This window comes from Engystomops pustulosus, chromosome 4 (genome assembly GCF_040894005.1).
Source record: "Engystomops pustulosus chromosome 4, aEngPut4.maternal, whole genome shotgun sequence".
Lineage (NCBI taxonomy): Eukaryota > Metazoa > Chordata > Amphibia > Anura > Leptodactylidae > Engystomops > Engystomops pustulosus.
The window spans coordinates 126,763,109-126,788,465 of record NC_092414.1 but is presented as its reverse complement, the minus strand read 5'-3'; the positions used below and the strand labels follow the sequence as shown (position 1 = coordinate 126,788,465).

The window sequence follows — 25,357 nt, the reverse complement described above, 5'->3', positions numbered from 1 at the left end:
TTCAAGGGCCATTCTGAGCTCATTCTGGTTTGGAACCACTTTCATTTTGCCCTTGAAAGTATTATGACGTGTGTGTATATATATATATATATATATATATATATATATATATATATATATGTGTATTATATTATCTGTTGTTAAAAATAAGATTTTTTTTAGCTTAGAAATTAAATCAGCCTGTACAAGTCAGAAACAGCATGCTCATCAGGGGAGCTGCACAGAGCAGCTGGATGCAGACATAGAGGTTATATTTGGTACATGTGTTTTTGGCTAATTTTCAAAGTGGCACACTGACAATCATATCCTTCTGATGCTAAGATCGGAAAACAGATAAAACTTTTGCCAGAGGATATTGTGCTTTGAGTAAGGATGAGCAAATGTCATGACTATATCGTTAGTTATTTGATGTTATAAATATTCTTCTTTGTGTCCTTTTATTTACAATCCTACCCCTGACTTTATTCACTCTAAAGCTAGTTGATTGTCATTCCAGATCCTCCTGGTGGAAATGCAGTTCCGCAAAATTTACTTCTGTATTTATCTATAAAAGTACAGATTGTAAGATGGAATATCTGCCACAATTCAACTCTCATGAAATCTATAGCAAAATCTCTATTGGAAAATCGGACGCAAAAAAAGCTTTAGTAGAGGCTGATAGAATGACTATGAATGTTACAATGAGCAGCACATTAGTGATTTGACTAACACACATGTAAAATACTCTTCAATGCATGAAGCCTAGTTTGAGACGACCTTGGTGGGTCTATGTTTCAAGTACTGACCTCAGTTCCTTAGACAAGGCTCTGTCCATCATAATTATATCCCTGCTTTCCTGCTAAAAAGCACCACAAAACTGAGCTTATGTATTGCAATACTTTCAATTAAATGGAATAAGTCAATATACATTTTACTCCAACCAGGTAATAAACTGTATCACATATAAATGACCTGTTTTATCTTTAGATTGTAACTTTTTTTCTTCCATTTTCTGTCCAAGATTATGGAGAAGATCTTTGGTAATATACTGCCAGATCTTTGGTAATATTCTGTGTAAAAAAGTGGTGATATAATTTACAGAAGTGGAGGCAAAGATGATGGGGGGAATATGTCAAGCGATGAGGCATCATGTGCCCGCACTTATAGAGGCGTTCCCTTTTCAACAAATAAATACAATTGTGCAATTATCCGATATACTTTCTGTATCATTACCTCACGGTTGTCCACATCTGTGCTTGTTGTCATTCTATTGAAAGCTTCTATGTTTGCTTCCAGTGGACAGAAATTTGACCATGGTCATATTGATTTCAGATAGGTGCATGGCTCTTTGAAATCACAGAGAGTAATCAAAGCCATGTGATATAATCCTATATCATAAAATGACTTGGACCCTTTTTGCATTTTTATTTTTCTCTACCCACTACCTGCAAAAATCTATAACTTCTTTATTTTTCCATGTACAGAGATTTGTTAGGGCTTGTTTTCACAAATTGGTTTCCCCAAATTGTATTTCATAGCAGCATTTTTTATTATTTCATGCTGTGTACTGGGAAGCAGGGGAAAAAAATTCCAAATGTGATATTCTTGTGGGCATGGTTTTTGTGGTTTTCCTTGTGCACTCCAAATGATGACGCCTTTATTCTTTAGGTTGTTATGATCACGGTGATACCAAATTTATATGGGTCTTGTTGTTTTAAAACAAACTGGCACATTGTTACACATCTTAAGCAATGACAGGTCCTGAAGTCTTATAAAGGCTCCAGGCTGTCATGGCAGCTGATCGTCACTCACTGTGACGTCATTGGGGAGCAACGATCAGTTGCTACAACAACCTGAAGCCTTTATAAGACTCCAGGATCTGAAAGACTGGAAGAGTTACTAAAGGGTTGGTGATGGCACTATTTGCGAATGTTAATCCATATTGCAGCAAACACCCAGCTTGTATGGAGAGATCTCTGCCCCTCAGCCTTTTCTATACTCCTTTACAGAACTTGTAACATGCTATTATTTCACAAGCTGTTAAGAGGATAAGAGCTGTGCAGCTGTGTGACCATGGTCAGATTTCTGTCCACTGGAAGTAAACAATGAAGCTTCATATAGAATGACGGCAAGCAGAGATATAGAAAACATGATACAGAAAGTATATTATGAATTTGCAAATTTCAATCTGTTATTAAGCCTAGTGTTCAGAGTGAGAATTGCAGGATATAGTACTTTTTTATAGTGTCCTAAAAAAGAAGAAAATATATATTTAGTACTGTATATATAATAGTATATATTTAGTATATGTCATTTTCTGGTGACTCTCTCTAATACAGAGGTATACCAACATATGCCAAACAGACATATTTATTCCCAGAGAATTCTTAATAGTCATAGACAACAGTCATGTCACTGCCTTAGTTAATTTTGTCATGGGAAGATTGACTTACTTCCTAACTGTACATAATTGCACTATGGAGTATTCTGATGACGCTGTGTTGTCATATCACAGAATTGTTCCAAATTAGCAACCTTGCCAAACTCGCCCCAACTATGCTCATCAATACATTTACTGAATGAAAGACTCCAAGCTATTTTGGAGTTAAAAGTTTTCTGGTTACCCTATATCTCTCTGTCCTTGTTTACAAAGAGCTCTTTGGGAAATTGGAAAAAATGCAGAGCTAGCCCCTAGCACAATGATTAACACTTCAGCAAATGTGTTTTTAATTCAACAAGGACGACCGAGAATGTGTTTTTTTATGTCAGTGAGGAAAAAATGCTGCCTGGAAACCAGTGCAATAGAAAAACAGGGATGTATAATGTGGACTTCCAAAGAGTTGTCAGAATGACTGTGATCATTAGACAAAAAATATAGCTAGTTCTCATCCCCTGAAGCCAAGAGACATTTTCCATGCAGCTGCGTATGTTGTCAGACTTTGAAAAATATGAAAAATGGAGAATTGCAAATTATGTAAGTAGATAAATAGGATTCAGAGAGCAGCATATTGTTTTTCAGAGTTGGCACTGAGGACTTCCTTTAATTTATTTCATATTATGTTTGTTAATGGTAGATGGTTTCTTATTTCTGCATATGTGGAATAGCATCACATGGTGTTATTGTGGAGCTAATTTATATCAAAAGTTTCAGACACTTAAGGTCTCCAAAGTCATACAGTGGCACATTGAGGTTTTTGTACAAATACATAAGACTTGGGAAAATTCATGAATATTATAGTTTTATGTCTACGTAAGGCTACATTCTCACCTTGTTTTATTGACACAACGTATACACCAAGATAGACATACTGGGGCTTATTTACTAAGGGTCCCGGGAATCACACTTTCGTCGGATTTTCTAAATTTTCGGGATTTGCGGCGCTGTGACAAGTATTTACCTGGGGATTGTATTGCACGTGATTGGATTGTGGCGCAGCTGTGCTGGCTTTCATGCGACAGAAATGGGGGGGGGGGTGGACCGAAAGTCCAAATTGTGTTGCAATGCACTTACATACAGCGGGAAGAAGAAGTTGAACTCCGGCGGACCTGAGTGGGAAGCAACACGATCTTCATTAATCGCTTAATCGCGGCAGAGTGCCTTCCGGACGGACAATGCACTTTCGGGGATCGCGACAGGACAGGTAAGTAAATGTGCCCCACTGTATACTGACAGGTGGAGGCATCCTTTTTTGCCTCTGTCTGACTAGTGTGCATCGTAGCAAGCTCCATCCTGCTGAGCGACATATAAGTTCAGCGGAGGCCAAAGGAGGCAATGGAGGATTGATGCAAAGCGTTGAATCCCTCCCCTGACCTCTACTGAGCTTATACGTCTCTCAGCATCTCAAACATTACTGTGGACTGGCTGCTGATGATGTTCTTTCCTTATGCCACTTTCATGAGGGGAGGTTGAGCAACAGGACCACATGGGATATGTTCTATCCCTCCCAACGGATTTTTAAAATGTAAAGCTAAAACAAGGTCTGTAACGTTACCTTATTAGTACATAGGTAGCATTTGTGTTCTTTTAAGGTTATAGATTATGTAATCTATATCTATTTTGATTTAACATATTTAATTATATATATGTATATACTGCATAGATATCCTATATCTCTCCCCTATGCCCCTATATATCCTATATCTCTCCTATATCTCATATATATATATATATATATATATATATATATATATATATATATATGGATTGCAGCTTTACAAGGGTTTGATAAATTATTTTATGTTATTTATTGAAAATGAAGCTAAAGTTAAGGTTATTCTTGGATACATCCATACAGATCGGGACTGTAGGACCCATTAAAGTCTATTGAAATATTCAACCTATAATACCCACGTGAACCTTAGAATTTTTCTATTGGATTTTATATAGATATACCATCAAGTGTCAAAATGCAGAAATTATATTCCTACACATTCACATTGGCTTTGCTGAGTGAATGTGGCCTCATTGCCATAGTTTACCATATTCAGAAATGCATGTTTGTAAAGGAAGAAAATGAATACATTTTCCTTTGTGGGAACCCACAAAGTATAGAAGAAACATCGAAGCACCAAACATTTGGTAGCCTGATCTAATGGAACTGAAAGCAGCAGAACACATATAGCCATTTTATACTTATTCTGTTTCTCTTTTTACAAAGCAATTAACTTGGAGGCAAACAATCTATTCAGAAATAATCAGTAATGCTGATTTTATTGAGGTGGAAAGGTAACAATATTTGTACAGTATTTTCTGATCGCCACTACATGTGTTTTATAAGCTGTAGTAAGAGGTTTAGAATTGAAGACATTTTTAACAACTATAAGAAGGGAACACTCAAGGATGGAACAGCTGTCAGGGCCAAAAAGATGAAAATACAACAGAGTCTGAGATTAAAGAAAGCAAGGCCTCAGGCATTATCTCTTATATTACAATGGAATTCTTCAGTCCTTTCCCCTCCATTTTGTGTATCTATTTGAGATGCGATTGCTTTGTCGTGGTATGTGAGTCTTGTTGCAGCTTGTTTGTGGAAAGTGCACAAAGCTGATCTAATCTGATTAGATGTATTAGGGGACTTATCATAGTTTATTTCAACGCAGAAGCATCGGTTTATTGTTGAAGCGCAGACATACACATATATAGAGACTTTTCTCGACTCATGAACTTTTGAGCTTTCTATATGGCTTTGTTTTATTAGTTTTGCACCTCTCTTCGGATATAGACTTTTGTTGTTAAATTGATAAGGGTTGTCTGCTTTAGTAAACCCCCTTGTAAACACATATTAAACACCTTTTATCCATTATTTGTATGACATGCTGTTGTGAATTACAGGCTGTTGATACATTGTTTTGCAACTAAAGAAACAAGTTACAGGAGCAGCACAGCAAAATGTAGGGGTCCAAACCCAAAAAAGGCTTGATATAGTAGCCAGTAAGCAACCAAGGAAATAAACCGTCCATGGAAGCAGCACTCCATGCATACATCTGACTATGGGTGGATAAAAGTTTCTTCTTTTTCTCAACTAAAGTGCTGCTTCAATGGATACTTTATTTAGTAGTTTTGCAACTGGGTATCCTTACAAATTCCATCCTGGGTTCTGGTAGTAAGCCTTCATGCACAAAAAATTGAATTTTGAAAGTGTGCTAGTCGTTGTTTCAATACCTAGTACACATCCCCATTTACTTCTATGGGTTCATGCACAGAAATGTGGATTCCATAGGGCTGTGCATGGGCTGACTGCCTGGGCAACAAAACATAGAGCAAATTTGCGGTTCTGCCTGTCAAAAGGCATCAGCGTGTGCAGAGCTCAGCTGCCAATGAGACACAGGACACAAACTATGGTCCACAGGCTGTGTTTTGTGTCCAGTGGACCTGGACTTGTCATGTGCAGATAGCCATGGGCAAGTCTGTCAATGTTTTCTACAGAATTTAAAAAGTTTTCTCTTGCCATAAAATTGGTACTCTCATGTGAAGGCACTCTGTAAACATCCTCCCCTCTCCACTGAACTGACATTTACTGTTAGCTATAATCAATATATGTAATATCATGGTTCATCTTATTTAAGTGTTTTATTGGAGTGGTTACATTATTTTCTATGAAAGATTTATATGTTATTTATAATATGCCTAGTGTTGGTATACTACACAAAACAGGAATGTATCACAATGAACCATTAACCTAGTGTTATCAGACAGTCTATAAAGGCTGGTCATTAATGAACTGTCACAATTCTTTACGTTCCATTGCTACAATAGCACAGGTAGATGCCTACATTGTGCCATTGATTAGACCCTCTCTGCTTCCTGATCACAGATAGCTTTTTATGGAAGCAGCCACTCAGGAGAATACAAGACCGAAAATGGAACTGTGAGAAAAAGGATTCCAAATTGTCTTCTGATAATACATTGTCTAGATCTGTACAATATATCAACAAGGGGTGAGGGCTCTTATCTGTTTTTTGTCATTGAAATATAGCAGTACATAGCTTTCTCGATAAAAGCATGTCACATTAAAGTTGTATTTAGTTTTTCTCACACCTTTCAGCATTATGTCACTGTCGAACAACACGATTTTATGTTTTAATCTCAATTTTAACGGTTTAATGCTGCATAAATAATCGTGGTAGGCTGTTAAGTTTATGTTTAATACCTGCCTAGCATAAAACTAGTTAATGTTTTTTTGCCTATTATGAATATGTATATATATATATCTATATCTATATATATATATATATATATATATATATATATATATATATATATATAGATATAGATATATATATATTCATATGTGTTTTATAGATCACCACATTATACCTGTGAAAAAACACTGCCAGAAAAGTGATTAAAAGCCAGACTTCAGAGTGATTATTTTAGCTCTCTGTTGCCATCCACCTTACAGGCCAAACACAATGCATGTCCTCTGCAGCATAGGATTGTTATATGCACTTCTATGCATGCAGTACAGCAGTATACTCTTTTTCTACATATTTTGCAGTTTATAGAGCTTCTTAACATAACCAAAATACAGGCTTTGATGTTTGATACAAGAACTGGTAGAACCATTCTGTAAAATGAAAAAAAGCTGAACTTAATGGGGTATTCCCACAACAACAAGATTATTAAATAAACTCAGGATAACACAATAACAAATTCTCTAATTCACTGTTTTTAACAAAAATACAGCATTTCACAGATAATTCCAATCTGCCTCTATCAGTCCTGGTGTTTTCAATTTCAGTTGTCCCTGTATACAACCGTAAATCTTTTGACTATGGTCGGAATCATCTCATGAATAGCTTCTCTTGTCTGCACACTGCAGTACTCTCTGCCTGCGGCCCCTACCCCTGCATTTCAAGACCAGCTCAAACACAGGTACTTCCTGTCGGCAAACAGCAGCATGGAGAGACTTACTCTACAAACTACAAGCAGATAAGATTTTTAGCAGAGCTGACTGTGTGTGTTATTGCTAAGATGAGGGAGCAGAGCTAAGAGAGTTATTGCATTTTATATCCATCTCATCTCTCATATCATGATCTGTCACATCTCACTTACTCGTAGCATGTTCAGAGGCTAAATCAAAGTTTAGATAAACCCTGAACTATGATAATCTGGGCACATAGTCAGCACACAGAATCTCATAGCACAGAGAAATCATGAAGAGCCTGCTTAGAGCTAAAACAGCAATAAAACTGTAAAATTGTAAAAATAATTGGGTTAAAATGATCTTTATTGCGTAATCATCACTAGGGGATCAAATTTGTTAACTTTCAATCATGGACAAACCCCTTTATATATACACTGTGTATATCTTTGGTAAAAAAAATACCTTATCATACTTTTCTAACTAGAAATATATTCAAAATCCCCAGAATACATATAGTGCTCCTTGCTCTCATTTTCCCATTTGTGTCTTCTACTTGTCAGTCTTGAAGGACAAGCTCAATCATGTAAGCTACTGGCTACTGGCTAGCTTCAGGGTTTTTTCTCAGTTTGCCTCAAATGACAATCCAGTGACAGCACAAGTTGTAAAGTGTCTCCTGAGATGGAAAGCAAGGCAGATTTATCAAGGATTAAGTGTTACCCACTCCTTACCTCTGCAGCTCAACTCAACATTACCTTTTATTACCAATAAGCTCGTGTTGATTTTCTGTCTATAGGAGAGAAAGGGCTATCAAGTAGCAAAGGGGTTGATTTAATTAGTCACCAAGGACCTTTCTCCTCAGCTTATGGTATAGTCTGTCCAATTGTAAGGCCTAAACACCTGTTTATACACTAAACCCTTCAAATCCTCTTCTCTAGGAGTGTTACTTCAATGGTCATAATAAAGAATCTGATTATTTTACTTAATATTTTGATGAAAAGCAAGATTATCTCTATTTAAAGACTGAAACTTACTGTTATGAGACACACATCTGACAATTTGTGTTGTTCATATTAGCCCCAAAGGTTCATCTCTTGTTTGGGTACATTGTTACCTGTATTTGTGGTGAAACATTGTCAGAAAAATATTTACATAATATACAGGATTCTAATGATTTGTCTCATGCTATTCTATTACACAGTGCTGACTGTTTGCTTGTTTTTGGTGGCCTTTATACAATTTTAGTATTAGAAGAAAGGAGACCCCGTGGAAGTTCAAAGAGGCACTGAAATTACTGCATAAAAGACTAATTTTAAAAATTCTCAGGTTTATTCATTATTTACCAGTGGATCATATTGGAAAATTCCAATACATAGAGTAGAGTGACACCTGTCTTCTTTTCTTCCTGAAAACATAATTATCAGGCATGTCAAAGCCGATCTACTCAATCCTTACCTAGTCATAGTAATAGTTTATACGGTTGAAAAAAGACACCTGTCCATCAAGTTCAAACAAAGAAGGGAAGTGATTGGACGAGGAAGGGATTTGGCGTAAAAATTCTATATAACATAACCGTCAATGTTATTTAGGTGTAAAAAGGCATCTAGACCGTTCTTGAAGCTCTCTGTTGTCCCTGCTATTACCAGCGCCTGAGGCAGGCTATTCCACAGGTTGACAGTTCTCATAGTAAAAAAGCCCTCTCGCCTCTGGTGATTAAACCTGTTTTTCACCAGACGGAGACAGCGCCCCCTTGTCTTTTGATTTCATTTAATCTGAAACAACGTTCCACCACATTTTTTGTATGGACCATTTACCTCTCCAGATATTCATGGGAAGGTCAGGAGACCATTAGGTGGTTGGCTAGTACAGCCAAATTTGGCACATTTGGCAAATACAAATGTGATACATAGTTGTATGAAAATGGATAAACTCCATGTAGTTTGTATGTGATTTCTAGAACATGTCTAATTTATTTTACAGATGAAAGAACATTCAAAAATGATTTAAAATAAAAGCCTCCACACAATGTACTTGTACTGAAGAAAAAAGGTATCATTTTACCTGCAGAGAAAACTGCAGAGGTACTTGGAGCTCTTAAGTAAGATTGAATGCTTAATTGTATAATTGCTTACAGCTGCTAACATGGCAGAATATTCTTTGGGGCTGCAGGATCCTGACCATGAAGAGGAACAATACTCCACTCTCCGGTTTCCAATTTTCACATTTGAGATTTCCCCTATGTGCAATCAGAGATGATCTAGCACCCGCCTCAGTTTTTATTTTTCTGTGCATGTTTCTAAGTACACATTGCAGCTTTCTTTCTGCCAATCATTTTGATAGCAGTGCTATTCAGAGCACAGTGCTTAAGAGCACTATGTGCGACATTTCTGCTGTATGAATATGCTGATCAGTTACTCACCTGCTGTTTATGGATTCCTTCTCTTAAAGGGAATGTACCTCATGGATGCAGTTCTTCTAAACCAAGTATACATACATGCTGGTGTTTGCCTCCTGAAACCAGATCTGTTCTTCTTTTTGTTTCTAACAGCTTTGTTTTTAGAGAAAAATGTTTTTGAAAATTATGCAAATGACCTTCAGGGGCTCCTGGCTATGTCACAGGAGCTGCTGCTGGCTCCCTTGTCTGCTAATTATTCACTCCAACGTTCAAGGAGAGGGAGGCGGCAAGCAGAAATGGAGACTTACTTAACTCCCCATGGTGTTATGGCCACATATGCAAGTATGTGCGGCTCTGAAGGTAGTCAGTAAATGTTCACTACAATAAGAACTGAACATAGACATAGGCGAAAGGCTCTCTTGCTAGGTACAGAGAGAGCTGCTATTATATCATCCATATTACATGGAGGTGTCCCTCTTATTTAAGCAGCAAATCACTCAGTATCCATCTCCAGTTTCAACCAATGCAGGGTATGAATTCCTATATAGATAACCAGCACAGAGTAAAGACACATAGAAGACCACATACTGCTTATACAAAGGGTAAGAAAACAAAGAATGGCTGCTTATTGGTAAATAGGCAAAGTTGTCAAGAACAATTGATTTGTGAAAAGAAATTGATAACCTGAGCTACGCTGTCACCAATTTACTACTCTAGACCACCAGGGATTATTTAAAATTACAGAAAAATAAAAATTATTTTACTCTTTGCCCATGGCTCTATTTTCTGCAATAGCTACCCAGATATTTTTTATTAGCACAGAAGCTAATAAAACTATATGTATAGAATAAATTATTTTTGTTCCTTTTATTTACCTTAGGTTTTCTGTATATACTTATGATACATAGCATTTGTGCCTTTGTATATATATATATATATATATATATATATATATATATATATATATATATATAGGTAGAATTGATGCTTGGGGGATTTTTTTGGACTTGTGTATCAGTATTCGGTTGTACAAGCCCTGAAATAGGTGAAGCTGTGGGTGTACAGCCAGGAATTGTACCTAATTCAACCCTTACACCACCTCCACACCAAGTGGACTTGGAGGGGCATGAAGGTTAACACGCCTGGCAGTGATTGGGCCAGTGTAGTGTATTACTTTCCTGTGCCTGTGGACTACCTGTAGCCTATACCATGAATTGGCCATATGAGAGATTCACTACTTCATATGCTGGCACACCATTCGCCAGCGTATGATAAATTGAGTCTATTTACTTTTTTGTGTGTAAAAGATTATGTAATCTTTTGGGGTTAATACCTCTGTACTACTCATATTAGCTTCTGAGTAATAAAGCTCAATATGTAAAGAATAAATGTATATGACAATGTCTTGCAGATCATCTTATACTGAAGGATCGGAGCTATTTTTCTTCATGGAAGCAATGCAGTAAAACATTATTTAGAGTTAAACTAGGACTCCAGCACTTTCCAGTGACTCTCGTGAGAGGGTTAATATAGAAAAGCATATGGGTCGAACCTGAACATTTATCTAGCATCTTGTGAAATTCAGTTATTCTGGCAGAGTACATTAGCTGGCACATACTTCTGCTATTCTGCCTCCCTTGTTTATATTAAATATTAATGCTGTTCAGTTTTTTCTCCCCTACACATTGCATTATTGTTTTTCCTTTATTAAATTTTCACCTCTAAATGTTTTCTGAAAGAAAGATGGATGGAGATTAATAAAGTGCAATTGAAATATTAAGTATTATTTGTCAGGGATACACACAATCAGTTACTTCTAAGCTAGTGCATTAATGTTGTTTATGGAAAATAGAATTTAAAAAAATGCTGTTAATCAGAAGACCACATGCTGCGGTCCTTATGGTGAAGTATATGGATGAGTGCTCAGATGGATAGCTCCAATACACATCCAGCATGGATAGTAATGTACAGGCTTTGAATTATGACGTTCATTATTTTTAAGAGAAAGGCCTTAAAATACCAAAGAAACATATTCTTGTAGTCGATTTTCCAATTATAAAGATTGTCTACCATTAGCTATACCACCTCATATGGCATTGTAGGGGCCTTCACATACAGCATACACCTTTAAATCTTCCTGCCGAGAATTTCAACACAGGAAATAGATCTTTCTGTTTCCTGTTCCATTCTCTGTGCATTGTGATTGGATGAAGGGCCAAGTATTAGCCAACCATTATATAAATCTATATACTGCTATGACTATCCACAATGGAAAATGATTTCCATATCAGGTAGTTAATTTGAGGCAGGTTACCTAATGTTGCGGATTCTAGGTTTGAATGCGATACAAATGTCGAACTCCGTCTCCAGTATCTGCCATAACAAAGAATCATCCTTTTTCCGGCTGCTTTGTGCTGTGGTCGGAATCATGGCACAATAGCCACAGTGGATATTTGTGATCACAGTGATCACAGTTTCTGTAAATAAGACCCTTTTTCTTTATAACAATGTTGATATTTTTTCCTCTTTTTCAGTAGTTGAAATGTTACCCAGCATCTTTTTCTACTTAATAGATATACTAAACCGTAATAAACATCTATACCAGCATTGAAAACGCCAAATGTATGAAATAAGGGTCGAAAATGGTTGTCTTACTGTGTTAAGCATATATTCTGTCTACCAATTATCAAGGAACTTGATATTTAGAGCATGAATGCCATGACTAAAATGTGCATTCAATTAGAAGAAGATTCAAACTGACCTACATAGCAGTTCATTCATGAGATAATGCGACCTGCAGTCACAGAGATAAAAGTCAGCTGATTGAGCCGAGCTGCCTGTGCGCACTGCGGAATCCATGCTACTCGCCTCTCTAAAATTAGACAATCTATTCTACAGAAGATTGGGAATTACATTGTTGCATGGGTTGGAAAGTTAGAAACAAAGATTTTTTTTTATTCATCAAGGTCAGCCTTTATGAAAAGTGCTTGCTTCTTAGGTTGAATTTCATATCTTCCTCATTGTATATAATTTACATATCACGTGTCCTTAATGATATGCACAGTCCACAGAATTGCTAATCTGGTTATCCTTATTTTTTCAGTGTAAATATTTTTAACTGACCTTTTTTTTCTAACCTGAGAGCAATATATGCACTACTGTTTTGGAACTTCTTTGTCTTCCTTTCAATCATTGGCTATAGAGTAATGTACCGTAGATAACATAATAAAAAATATAAGGGGGGATTTATTAAGGCATGTACTGGCATACGGCCAAGAATTGCTACTTTAGACCACCTTACACCACCTCAACACAGTGGATGTGGAGTGGGCAATGCCGGGCCCTGTGCATTAGCGGTAGCCTGGCAGGACCTGGAGTAGAATTATCCAGCAGCACAGTCGTGCCCTGCGTATACTAAAGGCCAGTGTCTTTTTATCCTACCTTGCATTTCATTAATAATTTTGTCAGATCCATGCTGTTTGCTAGGCCGGTTTGTTACATTTAGTAACATTTTGAGCTACTTTTGTAATATATAACAGCGCCTTCACATGGCAACTCCTTTGAGGAATGATCAATATTACTAACAGGGAGTAGATCCTCTAACGCAGAAGGAGATATTGACATCCTCTGTCTCTGCCCCACATGACTGCATCACTAATAGCTTACTCTGAATGTGGTGTAGTCAGAATTAGAGAAGGGTGGGGAATTTGCGGGAGTAAGCAGTATACTCAGTGTTACGTCTGCAACGTAAACACCACGATTCTTGATGAGGTTTAGCATTTACATTTGTCCTCCTCTCCCTGGTTACCATAGCAATGCATGATGTTTTCATGTGTACAAATGAAAGTTACCATATTCATTCCATGCAAAGCAATTTTACAGCAAATGCAATTTCCAGGGTTAACTAAAAGTCCCTTTTTTGTGACACACTTAGGGGAATTACATTTTTCACAGATTCTAGAATAGGTTTCCTGACACCAATCTATTTGTAACACAGTTTTTGGTTAGAAATGTTAGAAACATTTAACATTATGTTTCCACCTGTGAAACAAATGACATTCATGGTGTGGTTCACACTTTTTCGTTGCTATAACCTTGGTATCATTTTGCTATTTGATGTGAGTTTGAGAAATGGCATTCTGGCCAGTAATGATTTCTGGTCAGTGTATTTTAGGACATTTGTATGTGTCAAGAATGATAAACTTGCAGTTACATAGAGCATTGGATCGTTTCCTTATGAATGCCAGGAGAGCAATAAATTGAGACCTTTCCACCAAGATTGCTCTTTTCTCTACCATTAAAAGGCTGTAAACGGGCCGGTGTGGGTTGAGAGCATGAAAAGGGTCCACAAATTTTGACTTCTTGATAAAGGACTTGTATCAACTAGATTATTTTAATATTTAACAGATACTGAAATTTTGCCCTTTCTAATAATCTGTTTTTTTTTTAATCCCTTTGTTCCCAAAATTTCCAAATTTTATAGTTATGGGACCAAACATCTTGCCTTGATAACTCCTCTACAGTTTGTACAAGGAAAAAAGCTGCACTCCAACGCAGATAGATGTAAGTTGAAAAGGTGGTGTCTTTATTCCATAGTGATAAGTGGTGACGTTTCGGCTTAGTATGAGCCTTTCTCAATGCATGTATTTCTATAGTTTGGTTTGATAGCAGCAAACTGGTATCTAGAGATTATTCATGGATGTCTATAGGAGACTGTTCTAGGCGCTGAACTACACAAAAGGCATTGTGCAGATAGGAAAGGAGGTGATCTTTAATCATCACCAACTGTAAATGAGTAGATCATATGTAAATATTTAGCTTAATTAGCTTTTTTAGCTTAACCCTTTCACGACCCGTGACGTAATAGCACGTCACGGGTCGGCCGCGGGTGCATGGAGAGGGCTCACGCGCTGAGCCCTCTCCATAGCCGGTAAGTCTTTGCTGCATATTGCAGCAAAGGCTTACCGGTAACACCCGCGATCGGTGCTAGCACCGATCGCGGGTGTTTTCACCTCGATCGCCGCCGGCAATGCTGCCGGCGGCTTCAAAAGCATGGCGGCGCGTGGGCGCCGCCATCTTTTCGAGGATCGCCGCTCCCCGTGACGTCATCGGGGAGCGGCGATCCGTCGCCATGGTAACCTCGGGTCTCGCGAAGACCCGAGGCTACTTTTGGTTAACCCATGCATTACAATGTGCTATCAGCACATTGTAATGTATGAGGAGTAAAATCCCCATATACTGCCATACTGTAGTATGGCAGTATATGATAGGATCGTGCAGACCCCCTAGGGTTAAACTACCCTAGGGAGTCTGAAAAGTACTAAAAATAAAAATAAAAAAAAGTTTAAAAAAAAAAAAATTATAATAAAAAACCCTAAAAACTCAAATCACCCCCCTTTCCCTAGAACTGATATAAATATAAATAAACAGTCAAAATCATAAACACATTAGGTATCGCCGCGTCCGAAAATGCCCGATCTATCAAAATATGATAACGGTTTTTCACTGCGTTTAATCCCGTAACGGAAAATCGCGCCCAAATTCGAAAATGGCACTTTTTTTGTCATTTAAAAAAATTAAAAAATTCTATAAAAAGTGATCACAAGGTCGTACAGTCCTAAAATTGATAACATTGTAAACGTCATCAAAATCCGCAAAAAACGACACCACCCACAGCTCAGTACACCAAAGTATAAAAAAGTTATTAGCGCCAGAAGATGGCAAAATCCCCCCAAAAATTTTTGTACAGGAGGTTTTAATTTTTTTAAATGTATGAAAACATTATAAAACCTATACAAATTTGGTATCCCTGTAATCGTACCGACCCAAAGAATAAAGTAGACATGTCATTTGGGGCGCACAGTGAAATCCGTAAGATCCAAGCCCACAAGAAGGCGGCACAAATGCGTTTTTTTACCAATTTCACTGCATTTGGAATTTTTTTCCCGCTTCCTAGTACACGGCATGGAATATTCAATACCATCTTTATGAAGTGCAATTTGTTACGCAGAAAATAAGCCGTCACACAGCTCTGTACATGGAAAAATAAAAAAGTTATGGATTTTTGATCATGGGGAGTAAAAAATGAAAATGAAAAAACAAAAAAGGGCCAGGTCCTGAAAGGGTTAATAATCAAAATGTTAAATTTCATTGCAAACCTGTTTAGGATTATAATGAGATAACTGCTAAAAAGTTATCTTTACAAATGTCCAAGTGTGTAAGAAATTGTGGGTCTTGGTGAGGATCCACCTGATTTCAGGACTATATATCATGGTTTTTATTCTAAATACAGTTTAAACATTTTTGTATATGAACAAGGAAAAGTCAGCTCACCTGGACACCATGATTGAAGATAAGCGGCTGCAGCAGCACGGATCAGACCTTTGCCCAAAGGAACCACTTAAGTTAAGAAGAGACGATCCAGCTATGGTTTGCAAAGCCTGCAGACCTTTTTTGTCTTCCATATATGTTTCCTATGTGGGATGTATCCCCTGTTTTAATGCTATATAAATAAACCATGAAGATTTTATAAGAACTGCAAACCATAGCTGGATCGTCTCTTCTTAACTTCCTAAACATTTTTGTATGTGTGACATTATACTGTATGGTGACAGGACAGAGAGATGACTTATTGCACTTCATTAATAGATGGTGAGACCCCTTTGTCAAGCCAAATTTGCTAAGATGTCTTCAGAGTTAAAAATCAATGCTGTGAAGCAGTGTTTTATATTTATGGTTTATTTTTGCTTTCTTGAGTGTTTTGCGAGCGATCAACCTCCTTGACTGGTGTGATCTGACACCTTTTTAATTGTACCATTTGCTTTCCAACATTCACAGTGGTGAGACTGCTCACAGTGGGTTACATCAGTAGAACAGAAATCATGCTAACAGTGTTGTTTTGAGATGGACCAATTATTGTAATATATTATTATAAAATATACAAAAAATGTTCACAGTTATTAAGATAACCTCATAAATATTCAAACTACCTCATTAAATCGTTGATTACTGAGAAATTATATATATTGGTTGCATGCATCTGACAATCAAAGGTTTAGGATGAAATGCCAGTCAAGAACCATTATACATTTGGGATATTCTTGTTCACTGATTTGTAAACCTGGAGATTTATACAGCTAATACAAACTGATCTCACTCATTTTTAATATGTGATTTAGAAAGTTCAAGAACAATAACAGCTTACAGGAATTCGTAAACTACCACAGTTCTACTGGATTTTACTTATATGAGCATCTGTCAAAATTTTGGTCAGTGGTCAAGTACTGGTATATGGTGTTTATAATGTGGATGATAATATGCAGCATGTTGTGACCTAAAACTTGGTCTATCCTCACTTTGGAATTTTGAGTTGTCTTCTGAAAAATAATTTACTGTATTTTACTGTAACTCTGAATCAATCTTACCCTTTTATCCATAACAAATACCTTCATATTTTTGCTTTGTAGATGTACCACCAAGAAAAAAGATGCAAAAAACACAGACCAACATACTTAATATTTACACACAAATACATAAAAACAAGTAAAAAAAAGTTTGCTGGAGCTTCTAAAATACAACCCATATCCCTCCAAATCCCCCTTCTGGCACTTTTACCCCTGATGAAGTCACAGTTATGACCTGACACAATGGGGGTCATTTACTAAGGGCCCGATTTGCGTTTTCCCAAAGTGTTACCCGAATATTTCCGATTTGCGACGATTTTTCCTGAATTGCCCCGGGTTTTTGGCGCACGCGATCAGATTGTGTTGCATCGGCACCGGCATACACGCGACGGAAATCAGGGGGCGTGGCCGAACAAAAACCTGACGGATTCGGAGAAACCGCCGCATTTAAAAAATAAAGTGTCACTGGACACGTGCTTACCTTCACTCGGCCTGGCTTGGTGAACTTCAGTGCATTCAGCGCAGCAGCGACACCTGGTGGACATCGGAAGAACTGCCTTAGTGAATCGCCGGAAGATCCGAATCCACCGCAGAGAACGCGTCGCTGGATCGCGAATGGACCATGTAAGTAATCTGCCCCATTAGGTCCAAATTCCACTTCTGGCAACTGCAGCAGACCTATATATAGCATTATGGAGTGGACTAGACTTAGCTTTTTAGGGCTACAGTGGTTTGACTTGACCAGAGTATGTGTGACTTGCCCAACTCTTTGTTGTACATCATCTACTAATTGTTTTTGGTGGCGGGAGGGGATTGGAATATTCCATGTATTCTGAGATTTATGATGTATTTTTGCCTTCTTTTTCGCATCTTTCTCACTTAGTATTTATGGTGTGTTTTTCATACATAGCCATGAAGTAAAATTTCCTATTCTTTCCTCTTTATTCTTTTGCTTTCATTTGAACTTTTTCTTGTAGCCATGCTATTGGAGGTAATCCTTTTTATTATGAAATGGTCTTAGATCATATTTAACAATTTGACACAATGGGGGGAATTCATCAAGACTCTTGTTCAAAACACCAGTCTGAATGAATTCTACCACAGGTGCTTCGGTCTCTTAGTAAATACCGATGCAGACCAGGTCCAAAACTGGCAGAGCTTTTTGCTATAAACTGTTTTCACATATTTCACAGACAAAAATTTTTCTAATATAAAGTAATTTTGATCGAAAAGAAAGGAAAAGTATCATCCTATTGTAAATAGACACTAAAAGGAGGAAGTGGGCATCAAATATGGAGATATGTTATATCAAAGTTCTTTTATCTTTTGCATTCATTTTTAGAAGACAAGGTCTTCATTTGCTTAAAGGGGACCTATTACCACTCCTTGGCTGTTTTATCAAATATTTGAATCATCTTTCCTTGTTACTATGTTTTGCTTCTTATTTGTTACTCCTTACTAAAATCTACTCACAATGAGTAAAAGTGGGTTTTACTAGTTTAAAAGTGTGTATGTGCAAATTGTGATGAAGGCAATAAAGATTAGACAGTATCAAGCTATGCAAGGACCCGCCCCAGCTGGGAGCACCCTCTACACTAACTAACTGAAGTAATAACACAACATACATGCATAGAAAAATATAATACCAGATTATTATTTCATGCAGAATACAAGTGTTCCTAAAACAGGCATTAAACGAACATTAACTTCTCTACTGCCATATATATAAAATATGAGGTAAGAGACAGGAAAACATTGTCCAGATTACCTGCCATCAGTCCAACCTGTTACAGCAAAGATGGCCACTAAATTTTACTGCCAGCTTAAATGACTTGGGCAGACATTTTATAGTTAGTCATTTAATTTTAATTCATGTTACAAACAGGGAAGTAAAACTCCATTATGCCCTTCTTTCCTCCTTGACCTAAAATGAAATTACATGGAGATTTCCTTTCCAGGCCATACTAAGACAGTTTTCTCCTGTATGAACTGAAATTACAAAATAACTAGTTTTATTCATAAAAATTAAATATGGAATTATATTTTTGCCTCGAGAGAATGTATTTTAAATGTGACTAGGATTGGCATTCTGACAGAGACGAAGTAGTTTAGTATTAAAATAATTAATATAACATTTGTTGTGTAATGAGTGGCTAATTAAAATTAGCAGCACCACTTAGCCAAAAGCTCCAGGTCGTGATGTGGCTCATAAGTCCTTCAGAATGCATTTCCATTTAGTGCCTTGCTTGAGGCTGCTTAGCTGTGTGGAGTGCTGCCTGCATTCTGCTAAAAACTATCCTTAAACCATCTTTTAAGGATATATAATGCAAAATATTTAACGTTTATGCTAAAATTTATGTAATATTCTCGTATATCATGATTTTAGATCCTTGCGCAGATAGACCATGGTGGAAAAAAAATTAAATACCGAAATAACAGTTTGTTTTCCTGAGAACATCTTGGTTTGGCTGAGCCTGCATGTACTTCAGTGGCGAAATGGCATAGCCTACCCCTGTTCCCTGAGAAAAAAAAGCGAAAAAAAAAATTCTATTTTATCATCTACATGTTTCTAAAACTCTGTTATGGTATAGGTATGGTATTATATACACTCAGTAGAGGTCATTTGAGGCTATGTAGGACAGATGCCATATATATATTGCATCCCTCCCATAGCTTCTACTGAGTATATGATTAGGGAGATCCCCAGAGATGTTACTGTCACATTTAGACACTCATTCACACAATTTATACTTATATACAAACATTAAGTTCCACCATTATATACACTCATTTATACACTTGTACACGCATACATACGTGTATGCCCACATTTATATGCACACAATGTTATATATGCACGCTCATACATAAAGTATATACACACCATACACATACAAATGCATTTAAAGCATATATACACACATACAGTATATACACACATGCATACAGTATATTGCATACAGTATATATACACCATGCACACACATATAGCATATATATATATATGCAACATATACAAACACACAAATACATTATATATACACTATGTACATACATACAGCATATACAGAGCATAGACACACATATACAGCATATACACTATATACACATACACCAGATAGACACAGCGTATACACACATACACAGTATACACAAATACTTTTATACACTCATACACACACATTTATATGCTAACTGTCAGGCTGTCTTCTTATCCTAGAGGGGGGTCAGAGGCCACATATATGACTTCATGCAGCTAGACTAATGAACCTGGTCTGACTACTAAACATAACACTGAGTTTTCTCAGTTAATCTAGTGGTGCGAAGTGTTGGACCCCCATTAGTATCATATTTAGGATGTATTGTATGAATGTGTTTTTAATATATTCACCCCAGAAGACATCATCAAGGTCTATATAATCTCTGAGTTTTACTGAGCAATAATAAAACACAAAAAAGTGTAAGCCTATACAATCTCATACGTAACATAACGTAAAAAGAAACAGAAAAAATAGTGTTGTGCTCCATTAGATAGCATACCTAAGCATTCTCTCTGGTACCATATGTGCAAAAGGTAATAATCGAATGGGCTCTTTATAGCAATTTTTTTTAACCTGTTTTTAGTGTTTCTTATTCTGTGCAGAGAACAAAGGCCTGGCAATACATAATGCCCTTGCATATGTCAAAAGTAATCTCTCTTCACATACTGGCAAAACGAGGCCCATTGGATATGTTCACATATGCATCAGTTGCTTTCATGTTGCATATATTGGTTGTGGTTCACAAATAAAGCATGAACAAATCCTTATTTTTCTTCAGCTTAGGACTATGTGCCTGTTTAGGTTTCTTAAATTTCTTTAAAGATCCTTTAATTTTAACTCTCCCTTTATGAAGTGCATAAAGATATAATTTGAAGCATTTCAAGTCCCAGTTTGGTATATAAAAACTAAAACCAAAATTCCTTTGTGTAAATGTTTAATTGAATATGTGTCTTGTGCATAATGATAACAATAACACAGTTGCCAAGAGAGCCTTTAAATGTCACTAGTTTCATTGTACTTATGGAGAACTCTATAAATGTGTATCAGAATTCCAATGTGACAGTGAACATAATGTTTATGGAACTTACCTCCCTACTGATTATTCATAATAATGTGAGGCATCACAAGGATACAGTTTGACATGAGACATAGATCAGACAAAAATGTATGCCACAAATTTTTTTTATGGTCTATAATTCAGGTTACGCTATAGAAAGCTAAATAACTTTGGTTTAGACTATACTATTCAATGTGAAATGCTACATCACTCACATTGTAAAACTAATGGGTGCTGTAACCACTAAATGGGCAAGTTTGCCGAACAGGTGGTGGTGGTGGGAATTTGGATATAAACATTTTAGGGGCAAACTAACTCACTTTGCATTTAGGGAAGTAATCAGGCAATTGTCAGGCTTTGGGGCGTAGAAGTCCTTAAATAATAGCAATTCCTGTGGCAATGCCAGTAATTGCTATTATTTTCCCATTTATGCCACCTCCACACCAAGTAGGCTTGGAGTGGTGTGGAGGAAGACACAACTGGCATCAAAGTGGGCCGCTGCTAGGCGTTCCTGCCCCCACTCTTGCACTCTAACTGTAGCCTTTACCAATTCACATGGAACCAAACACATCAGGAGGCCGTTGTCTCCTGATATATCCAGGTAGAAGGATGGGTGATTGTAACATCATATGGGGACCCATAGTGTTTTCTGATTGTTGACAGACTTAAGCTTCTCTGCCATGAAGACAATGAAACTGTGCTTTAAAACCCAACTGACCAATTGTCAACTGTGTGTCTCAGATTACTACCAAAGCTATAAAAAATTAAAGAAAGTAAGAAACTATGTACCAAAAAACCAATGGGGCAGATTTGTGAAAAGTGTATTATGGTATGACAGTGCAGAGTTAGACTTCTATAATGCTTCTTATAGTTCTTAGAATTAGACTTTCTTGTCATACCTTGCACCTCCTATTATTAGTCTTAGCATATGTTAGAAAATTTTAGCTTGTTAGCATTAATTTTGGTGCACAGTTTTTTTGGTGTGGTGCCACGCCCTATTTTATAGGCCATGCCCATTTTATCATACTAGTTGTAAAAGTGCCTTAAAACTGTCTTAAACTCTTGATAAATGTGACACAAACAGTTTTTTGGTTCACATTATGACAGAATGCTGTCGTAAACAGATTGTTAAATCTGTCTCACTGATCCAACTTACAGACATAGAAGTCTACAGAATGGAAGTTACAGTATATTCAGTATCAGATCATCTTATATCTATGTTAAACAGCATTACTGTTTCATTAATAAATGTCAGATTCTACAGATGGCTAAGCTGGATGCTGGAGGTACATCTTGAGGAGTGGTGGGTATTATAAGACAGAGCTCAGATTATTATGTTGTGACTTTAGCCTATGTAACATCACATGACCTTGGACAGATTTTTATCTGCTTGAAGTTAGCATAAATTTAGAAAACTATGGAGAATTGGTACAAAAAGTACGGTACATTGAAAAAGTTTAGAACTTTTCATTATTTAAGCAATAGCAATACTTAGCAAAAAATGGAATTCCCTTTTAACCATAATTTTCATAACCACTATTGAAGATCATCTTAACTTTTCCTCTTTATTTCTTTTTTATATGACCAAGTAACATAAATGCAGACGTAATCCCTTTTATACTCTTGTTTTGAAAGAAAACATCTTAAACTTCATGGTGGCGAATCATAAAATAAATACACATCACTGGCGCAGTAATCCACTATGTCAATGTTCTTACATTAATGTTCTTAGCAAACAAAGTTTGCGAACCTCAGTCTATGATATCATCATGGCTACTGGTGCAGAGTAAATCTGTGTTCCCTCTAAGGATTTCAGATACACTAAACTTCAAATGCACAAGCAACATAATATCTCTTGTGAAATTAAATTGATTCTTGCTATTATGGGGCAGGTGCTAATCTGCTCTATAAGAGAAGGATTTGATTCACTAGAAGCAACAGACAAATCAAACTTCTTGGAAAAAATTAACAAGTGAAGTTAAACCAATGAAGTTTTCACTGATGAGTAAACTTATCTCTAATGTAATGCCTTGCATAAAAATTAGAAGTCTAAGATAGGAGATTCAACAGCAACTTTAAAGGACATCTACCATCAAATTACCTCATGGTAGATGACTATTACATACCTCCCCATCCCATCCTAATGTGTCCCAGTTTCATTTCTTATATCTTTGCATAGCTGCATTTCTGTAAAAAATAAGTTTATAATATTTGCAGATTAGCCTGTGGTGCTCTGCAATATACAGGCGGTCCCCTACTTAAGGACACCCGACTTACAGACAACCCATAGTTACAGACAGACCCCTCTGCCCACTGTGACCTCTGGTGAAGCTCTCTGGATGCTTTAAAATAGTCCCAGACTGCAATAATCAGCTTAAAATTGTCTGCAATGAAGCTTTATTGATAATTCTTGGTCCTATTACAGCAAAAAAATTTGAAACTCCAATTGTCACTGGGGCATAAAAAAAATTGTCGGGAACTACAATGATAAAATATACAGTTTCGACTTACATACAAATTCAACTTAAGAACAAACCTACAGTCCCTATCTTGTATGTAACCCGGGGACTGCCTGTAATGACAGGCACATTCTGAGAGACGGAGATGTCATCGGTGATGTCATCGGCTCTCTTTTCAAATCTCACCGGCTCTCAGAATGCAGCTGGCATTATATTGCAGAGCATCACAAACTAATTTGCATATCATAAAAATGCGGGTATGCAAATATGTAAGAAATGAAGCTTGGGACACACGTGGACAGGACGGGAAGTTACGTAATAGTCATCTACCATCATGTAGTCCTTTAAAGTTTCTCTGGGGAAATAATTTTTTCTATGCATTTTTAAATTTTACTTAAGCTATGCTTTGCTCAGCTTAACCAATGTTCTATCCATGTTTTATTAATGTGTGGGCAGCAAAGTGGCACAGTGGTTACCTTTGTTGACTTGCAGCACTAGTCAGTACTACTGAATTCACATTCAACTAAATGATAACATTTACATGTAGTTTGTATGACTTACAAGAGATTGCATGGGTTTCCTTTAAGTATGTTGGTTTGTAGTAGTTCCACTTTTGAGTAAAAGATAAAACATAACTCAACAGATGAGCTCTTCTCAGCAGTTGATACACAGTTGGAACAGGAAGCCGACAGCTCTATTCTTAGTCTGCAGACTGAACCATATCAGACCAGCTAAACTAATGAACAGTAGCATCCTGGTCTGAGCTTTCTCAGTTAATAAGATAATCTCGGGGTGATAAGTTTGGACCCCATAAGTGTGACATTTAGGATGTATTTTATAAATGTGTTCTTAATATAATCACCCCAGAAGACCTCATCAAGGGGTGATAAGTACTATTTCAGCTCTATATCATCTCAGAGATTGCTGGAACAATAATAGAACACGAAAAAAGTGTCAGCCTAACTTTATATAATCTCCCAATGATGTAAACACAATCAGAAAAAAAAATTGAGCCACATCCAAAAACGTGTACATGAGGTAGAAATCAGTTGGGGCTTTTTATAGCATTTTTGTAAGTTTCTACAGAGATAAAAAAACAAAAAAAAGAATAGTTTGTTTTAGTTTAAGAGGACGTGACACATGGAAAATTGGAATGGAGCTGTTTATGGCTTTTTACTGAATTTGAAATTATACGTTGCAAGAGACACAAAAAGTCAACAAGTAATAATAGGCATGAAGCTCTGAATGCAGGAAGCACATATGACTGATCTTGTCATTGACCCTTTCCGAAGGGTAAAAGAATGACTTGTTAGTACAGTGGTATCAGTGTGAATGGATGTGTGAAGTTTCCTGAAGAATCAGGGTGATTCATTAAAAAGAACTGACAGCACAAATTAATTCCGTACCCTTTCTGAAGTATATGAGATTTATAATAACAATCAAAGCTAGCGTGTGCTATAAGATGAATTTCGCAGTAGGTTTACTGATATTGTTCATGCAGACAACATTTTCAATATCTAACAATGGTGCTGCCAGAGTCTTCAGTCTCCATCACACTGCCCTGTTGCTTTGCTTTCTTGTCTTTCTCTTTTCAGGTTTTCTTTGTGTAGAAGGTAAAATGATGCATTTGAGATTCAATTGAATATGTCTTTCCTGGATTTT

The 25,357-nt window shown here is 36.8% G+C and overlaps 1 protein-coding gene and 1 long non-coding RNA gene across 26 annotated transcripts in view; both read left to right on the top strand.

Moving 5' to 3' along the window:
- CELF2 (CUGBP Elav-like family member 2) overlaps nt 1–25,357 on the top strand; it is a 330,610-nt gene that overhangs the window by 50,084 nt on the left and 255,169 nt on the right. The window lies entirely within an intron of this gene.
- LOC140125638 (uncharacterized) lies at nt 1,813–11,519 on the top strand. Its single transcript, XR_011854661.1, has 4 exons — nt 1,813–1,885; nt 6,291–6,414; nt 9,321–9,389; nt 11,147–11,519. It is a non-coding gene; the product is annotated as an uncharacterized lncRNA (long non-coding RNA).